This window comes from Rattus norvegicus, chromosome 17, assembly GCF_021556685.1.
Source record: "Rattus norvegicus strain SHRSP/BbbUtx chromosome 17, alternate assembly SHRSP_T2T, whole genome shotgun sequence".
In the NCBI taxonomy this organism is placed as follows: Eukaryota; Metazoa; Chordata; class Mammalia; order Rodentia; family Muridae; genus Rattus; species Rattus norvegicus.
In genome coordinates, this window is record NC_141550.1 from 56644457 (window position 1) to 56652814 (window position 8358).

Consider the following 8358-nt stretch of genomic DNA (forward strand, 5'->3'; position numbering starts at 1 on the left):
GGGTATTTATACAATCTGAGATGAGTTTAAGAGCTTCTCTGGTCAGAGTGTTCTTTTGGGTCTAAGTCTTCCTTGAGTTTTCTGACTCATAGTCATGAACTTTGTACTCAACAACCTTGCATATTGGGGTTTTAAAACATCAAAAATCTTACCATGGGATATGGCCTACTTCACTGGCAATAGCTGAATTTTGTGTATCAATAATTGGATCATCATGTCATAAGATACTGAATCATTTAAACTAATGCCTAATCCTCAAAGAAGTCCACATATCCAACCACACACTCATCTATTGTCCTAAGAAAATTAAATTCTGTCATAAAAGGCTCATGGATACTTTCCATAGAGAAGAGTTGGTTGTCTCTTACATTTGGTCATCCATAATCTATTCCACAGATTTATCAAAGGCACCTTTTACTTCACTGTACACTCAAATGTGTGCAGTAGGCAACTACATGGGAAATTCTGAATGAAAGGGCTCCAAAGCACACTTCCAAAATGATCCAAGACTATGACCATTAGACATAAGAGACTCTTATAAACACTTCCAGGGTCTGGAATCAGGTCTACACATGTTTTCTTATGCAGTATAGAATGTTCCAGATGTTCACTAACAGCCAGATAAAGCTTAAGAGAGACATTCCCTTAGACTTAAATGTTTTCTGTTGGTAGAGTACCTAAATTATCTCCAGAAATATGAATAGAAAAATCTAATTTCAAGCTGGATGACAGTGGCATGTACCTTTAATCTCAATACCTGGGAGGCACAGGGAGGCAAATCTCTAAGTTTGAGAACAATCTAGTACACAGAGCAAGCTACAGAACAGCCAAAGCTACACACACCCTATCTCAAAAAAAAATTCTAATTTCTGGAAGTTGGGAGGCATTCCATGTTTGGAGAATAAGGACAAAATTATTAAATTGTAATAAGGTACAAAAAGCCAATGTGAAGACTCAAATGATTCTAAAAAGACCACAACCATGAGATCTTAAAATCAGGATGAAAAAGATGTGTGAAGACACTGTTGGTCAGTTTTGGACAGGAACAATGAAATAAAATGTTAATCCTGACAAACAGCTCTGATGACTAGATATGGAAATGGGGCTGGCAAGTTTAGCAGAACCAGAAAAAAATCCCACAATTTTTTTAAGATTAAGGTGAGTGACTCCTTTCTCTTCTTCTGTTCATCAGAAGAATCCTACATTCCTTAGAGAAATTAGCTCACAGCCCTAAGGGCAGCCTCTATAGAGAGAGTACATTGTGCTAACCAAATCTTTCAACTCCTCTAAATTTACTGTGTAATCTTCTTCTCATTCACTGGCTGGCAGGCTATCCAAGTCTCTGCTGAGCACCTGATTAATCTGAAGATAGTTTTGCCTACATTTCACATACTTTGGTCCTGAAGATTTTTATCATTCTCATGCTAGCCTGTTAGTTTTCTAAGATTAAAGAGTTTTTTTTCACTTTCCCAACAGAGAGCAGGCAGTGAAGAACAGTCATAGTTTGCATTAACTGTCAACTTGACACAGTCTAGAATCATCTAAAAATGAGTGCTAATCTGGTAACTGCAGTCAGTAGTTGGTCTAAGGGATACATCTGTGCAGAATGACCCAGAGAAAACCAGCAAGCATATCCCTCCCTTTACTACGTCAGATTCCTCCTTTGACTTCCCTCCACAGTGGACTATGAACTGGAAGTGTGAATAAAATAAACCCTTTACTCCACAGTCTGGTTTTTGGTCAAAATGTCTTATCATAGCAACAGAAAAGAAACTGGAACAGACATTTCCCTACAGACCTTCATGTAGTTGACTAGCTGCTTTCCTCTGAATCACCAAAGGCTTTTGGTTTGAGGTTAACCATGCAAAAATAGGTAACAAATGAGAAAACGGATGAAATCTGGTTCACAAATGTTGCTGAGAGAAAAAATTGTGGACAGGGGAAATGTAGACTCATCTTTTAAGTGACATGCTGCGTGTTATGATGCTGAATTTCACGGCCCATTATCTCAGTGTTTGAGATGATGGTGCCCATTGCAAAGCATGAGGACATCAAGAAAAATATTTTTATTTGCATAAATATTCCTATATGAATATTTGATGGCTCAGTTTATAAGCTTCTCAAGATTATCAGTTGTTATCAATGGCATCAATGGAGTAATTCTGACCAACCTTTTTTGTTTTTCACATCAGGATTCAAAATCTTAGTTTGGGTCTTAAAGCTTCCTAGCTCTTGGTCAAACCAAAACACTTGCCAGACTTAGAAGTCTCAATGAAACTACATGCCCAGTTGTGACAGAAGAGTGGTCTTTGGTCACAAAGGAAGCCTTGTTGTAGAAAATATAGTGGCTTCCTACATGAGCACCACCACCATCATGGCTGCCGGTGGAAGTCCCAGTGACTCCCCAGGTTTTACATGATGGTAGTTTACCATGATCCTTGTACTCCATCTGCTCAAATCCATTCCCTTTGGGGAACTTAATAAAATATCAAAAAATGTCTACACCTTCTCTAAGACACTCAATGATAAACCAGGGTGCAATACCACCAAAGTGTGTCTGGAGAACCAATGTGTTTATTAGACTTTCTTATAGAGCAATGTGTAAGAAATTGTAATAAAGAGTATGGGTGACCTTAAAGCAGCCACATTAAATTTGCACCCAGGAGGAATGATGAATCCTCCATGGTTATTTAGATAGAGTTTCCTCATCTAGTCCTTTTAGACTTTGTACTCTAGCACTTCAGAGACCTGAAGAACACAGATACACTTAAAGTCGTCTTTCATACAATGAGTTGGAGAAAGTGATTGAGAAAGATAGATGAAGATCCCATGAGCTTCCTTACATTTCCTCTTAAGAGGAAACACCAAACAACAATAAATCCAGCTGTTGTGAGCTTTTGTGACCAGGTTCAGCTGAATTTGTGAGGATGATAGCAGTTTGTCCCAGAGGATAGTCCTGTATAATACCAACTTTGTTGCTAGAATTAGAACATCAGAGCATGACAGCTCTTACAACTTAGGTTCACACCTAAATAGTGAATAATAAAAATGAGATTTATTCAACATAACCATAGGAAGAAGGGTGAAAAAGGCCCAATGACTATCTCCTGTGTCTATTTTCTGGGTATTAGCATAATTGAATTTTCTTTTTGGTGCTAGGAAGTGAACTGAGACCTTCATGTGCTTTGCAAGCACTCTACTGCCAATCTCTATCCCCAGATTTAAGTTTAGCTTTAAATATAGAATAAAGATATGCTTGAATAAGCAATTCTAGTCAGTACATGGCCCTGACCATCATGATTGTCTCAGCTCTAGTCTTTCCTGTAAGATAGTTATAAATATTTCCTGCAGATAAGCTCTACCTCTGGCTGGAACCAGGGCCTCAGCTTTTTCTTTATTCTAGCATGGTTGGGTATATTTCAATAACCTGGGAGCTAAGAGAAGACGTGACATTTGTCAAAAGAGTTATAGCCATAGTCATAAAAACAGAATGGAACTGCATTTAAACAGATTCATTTACCAGTAAAATAAATGGAGGTTCTAGATGTAAGTTCACATACAGCTTCCTGATTTTTAACAAAGAAGCAAAAAAGGCACAACGAAGAAAAAACAGTATCTTCAATGAATAATGCTGTTCAAACTGGATAAGTATATAAAAAAGAATGAAACTATATTCTCATCTCACACCCTACACAAGTCTACATCGACTAGGTCAAGGACCTGGAAATAAGACCTGATACCCTGAATCTGATAGAGGAAAAAGTAGAGAGAAACCTTGAACCTTTTGTCACAGGAAAGAACTTTCTGAATTGGACTCTGGTAGCACAGCAATATTAAGAGTTAAAGGAAAATAATAAAACATGAGATTTAAATCTCTATAAGGGGATGGGAAGACAGTGTAAAGGAGGGAACATCAGTGAGGATAACTAACACTGAAGGCATTTTGAAAAATCCATATGGATATCTACTACTATAGAAGCTTCATAAAATACATATATACACATATATGAAAAAGATTTCATAGAATTTACCTATAATCAGGGACAATACTCTAATTAGACATACAAATGCTAGCAAATAAAAAGCCCAGTCTGGCATCAATGGGAGGGGAAGTCCTGGGTCCTGTGAAGGCTGATGCCCCACCATAGGGGAATGATAGGGCAGTGGGGCAGGAGTGGGTGGGGGTGGGGGAGCCCTCCTGGAAGCAGAGGAAGGGGGTGGAGTGGGGGTGGTTTTGGGGAGGGAACTAAGAGGGGGAATAACATTTGAAATATAAATAACAAAATAACTAATAAAAGAACCCTAGTACCAGGAATAAGCTATCTCTTTTTGTGTTGTTAGCCAATGGAGGTTACATGAACTCCCAAACATTATATACTATCACCAGTACACACGGTTAGCTGAAGACAACACACAGTTGAGTCTTCAAACATAGAGAAATCAAGCTGGTACTCATTTAGAAACTTTACTCTTACTGCCTAGTGTTCATGGTGCTGAGAAGTGTTATACACATTCCTACTGGAGAAATGTAATCTTTAATCTGCAAGCCACCACACAGGTTTGACATGATGTACCTACTAGTGCAGTAGTGATATGAATATTATGGTAATAATCAACTACTTTACAATTGGATCTAAGGTCAAATCCATGAGATGGAATACATAACTGGCACTGTTAAAAGGGCCCAGGATCTGTGACTTGGTAGATAATATGCCTTAGGGAAGAACCCAAATATTATTATTCTGCCAAATTGATACAGTATTAAAATAAATCCTAATGATTTACTATTATACTCATAGTGTAGAACATCTTTCAGCTCTTAACAGAGAAGCTCTCCTTTCAGTTGAAGACAATTAACACAGAAAACCCCAACTGTTCAACATGCAAAAAATAAAATCTTGTGGCATGCTCACTCCAAACTTAACATTCATATCACACCCTTCTCTACAAGGCTTCAGGATTTTAATGGAACAGGAGGCAGAAAGATTATTAGAAGTAGAGGCAGTCAACAATATAATGAACAGTATTTTCTAGACATAACAGGATAGATGACCACACAAATTTGCCAGCATGCACAAAAGCTTCATAAGCTACAGCTAGACAAAATCCTGATACAGACTCAGGAATGGTGATCCTGAAATCCCAACACTAACTAAGGAGATATTGGTATTTAATTCCTGCTGAGAGAGAGAAAGTCAGGTTTTTGCTTGTGTGTTTGTTTTTGTTTTTAATGATGTGACTCCCAGTAGTCAATCACACACCAAGGAAGATCTCACTCCCAAGACTACCCGGGCAACACAAACTAAACTCAATAAGGAAAGCAAGAAAAAAAAACAACAAAAAAAAGATTTCTTAAATTTTGGTTAGATGGCATGGGAGAATGAAGAGGAAGTAATGGGAGGAGTTAAGTGGAGGAGGTTGAATATATTTAAAACATTGTAGGAAATTTTTGAAGAATTAACGAAAGTGTTGCTAAAAATGAAAGTGTGCATATAAATTAAGTTTCTAAAGGCACAATACATGGAAAGAAAAAGAAAACATTAGAAAATCTCAATATACTAACTGTTATCTAGAAATGTGTAAGCAGCCAACATTGACTAAAAAAGTAAGAATTTTAATTAAAAAATTAGGTCATTAATGCCACATGGCAAGGGTAGTGGAGGGCATCCATAGACCTGCCTGCCACCATAAGAACACATGTTGAAAGTGGCTTCCAGCTTGAGAAAGGTGGAGCTTTAGGCACATGTGTCTTTTCTACCGCATTCCTATGTGTCCCTCACTCTGGGTGATCTTGTCTGTGGCACTCCTTTCAGGCCTAAGGATGAAGGCAAGAAGAAATAAAAAGCAGGTCTCAAGCTTTTGCAAGTTATAAAAACTAGTAAAGTAAAACTTAAAAACAAACTAAAAAACAGGCATTTTAAACAACAAAGTACTATCAAGAAGTATCAAAAAGAGCAGAGGAAATTAAGACAAGTTGTAAAAGATTCTGTGTCTAAAAAACCCATTCCATTGGAGGACCAGAGAACAAACAACCAGTTAAAAGGATCGAGAGGGAAGAGGAAGAAGCCGTTCCTTTAGTTATGATGGATGAGGATGACTTACAGTTAATGAAAGATTTAGAGTAAAAAGAATCTTTTCTCAGAAGAGATCTTTCTTCTAGTGAACCAGTTCACATCAAGAAACTAAAGCATCAGAGTGTGATAGAGAAATATGAAAAGTGCCAAGAACTCTGCAAACTGCAACAGAGAAGGAGTTGATGCCCCTGCTTCCTATCAAGGATAAGAGTGGACTGACTCGGGAGAAGCCAGTCATCGGCATCCAGCAAGAAAAAGAGGATGAAGAAGAGCTGGAAGTTGAGGTCATGGACGACCCCAGGCAAGAGCTGACCGTAGAAGAGCATGTGATCGAGAGAAAGAAGAAACTGCAGAACAAGAAAATTCAGATTGCAACCTTGGCATCTGCTATTCTGTCACATCCAGAAAGTCATTAAAAAAAACTGAAAGAGCTGCATGCCAGGCCGATGGAGCAGGTCCCCGATGTGGCTGTCACTGACCAGGAGCTGGTTATCATCTCACTGATTGAGCTGTTTAAGTACATCACTCCCTTGTATAAAATCCTGCCCCTAACCGAAGCAGAAAAATCTACCAAGATCCTTAAAGAAACCCAGAAGTTAAGAGAATCTGAAGAAGGCCTGGTTAGCCAATACAAATTTTATTTGGAAAATCTGGAGCAATTAATTAAAGGCTGGAAGCAAGAAAAGCTGAAGAAAAGCAACATGGTGTTCTCAAAGGCCTACAAAGGGCCGGCTGAGGTGGCAATTAGGAGCCTGTGTGAGCTGTTGGAGCCCCTGCCCCATTTTAACTTTCACAACAACATCATTGTACTGATTGTCCCTCTGATGAATGATGGACCAAATTCAGTACCTGAAATGTGTTGCAAAGCAGTAAAGAAACTCTTTAAATAAGATAAATTAGGGCAAGCTTCTCTTAGTGTAACTAAAGTGATCTCCAGTTTTGTAAAGGGCAGAAATTACGAAGTTAGGTCAGAGATGTTAAAAACATTTTCATACCTGCAAATCAAGGAAGTGGAAGTGAAAAAGAAATACAGAAGACATTAACAAACCAAAAAAATTCATGACTTTCGAGGAAAAGAGAAAAACTCTATCAAGAATGCAAAGAAAGTGGAAGAAAGCCGAAGAGAAACTCGAACGGAAACTTTGGGAGGCTGAAGCTTTGGATAGCACTGAGAGAAAGCTGAAACTGCACACAGAGACTCTGAATATTGTGTTTGTGACCTACTTCAGAATATTGAAGAAGGCTCAGAGCTCATGTGGTTCTAGAAGTTCTCGCCAAGTTTGCACATCTTATAAATGTAGAGTTTTTTGATGATTTATTAGTGGTTTTCCACACCCTCATTGAATCAAGAAAGTCTTCACTGTGTTCAAACTGCTTTTCATATTCTTTCTGGACAAGGTGATGTTTTAAATATTGACTTGATGTTCTATACACCATCTCTACAAGACACTGTTCACAGTACATGCAGGTGCTACCGACGAAGGTACTGAGATTGTGCTCCACTGCCTTGATGTCATGATAAGCAAGTGCAGAAAGCAGGTTTCTCATCAATGTGCTCTTGCCTTCATCAAACACCTTTGTATGCTTGCTCTGCAGTTCTTCCAAATTCAAGCATTGGCCTTTCAGCAACCACCAGGATGGTGATGCATACTTCACCCAGATCTCTTAGTCTCAGGGCAGCAGAGTGTCTCTACCTGAGCTGGAGGAACCAGAGTACTGTAATGCAAAGAACACTGCACTGTGGAAGCTACACGAACTTCGTAGACATTACCATCCCATTGTGCAAAGATTTGGAGCAAATCTGTGTACTGGGGCACCATCCGAAGGCTCTGAGGTCCTCAGCCTGAGCTGAGCTGAAGATCTGCAGTTGAACTTTTTGAGACTTACAGCATGGCAGCAGTGACATTCAACCCACCTGTTGAATCTTCAAACTTCAAAAAGAAGGATAAATTTTTACAAGGAGCCTCATTTTTGAATGAAGATTTAAATCAATTAATCAAAAGATACTGTAATGAAGCTGTTACGGAAATACTACTGGATTTCACCAAGTGTTTGAAAACATCATCATGGTAGTAAAATGAGTCATATATTTGAAAGTGCGTATACAGATATGTGACAGCCTTTTTCTTTTTGTACACAGAAGACTTCCTAAGAACAATGATATGAGAACTAAAGCAGGACCACAGAAGACACTGCTTATTGGCTTGCTTTTCATGCCTTGCTCAGTTTTTTTATATAGTCCACACCAACTTGTCTAGAAATGGCACTGCCCATCAGTCATGAA

At 38.5% G+C, this 8358-nt stretch overlaps 1 pseudogene; it reads left to right on the top strand.

Moving 5' to 3' along the window:
• Positions 1-5821: 5821 nt before the first annotated feature.
• On the top strand, positions 5822-8147 carry Noc3l-ps1 (NOC3-like DNA replication regulator, pseudogene 1; annotated as a pseudogene).
• Positions 8148-8358: the final 211 nt, after the last annotated feature.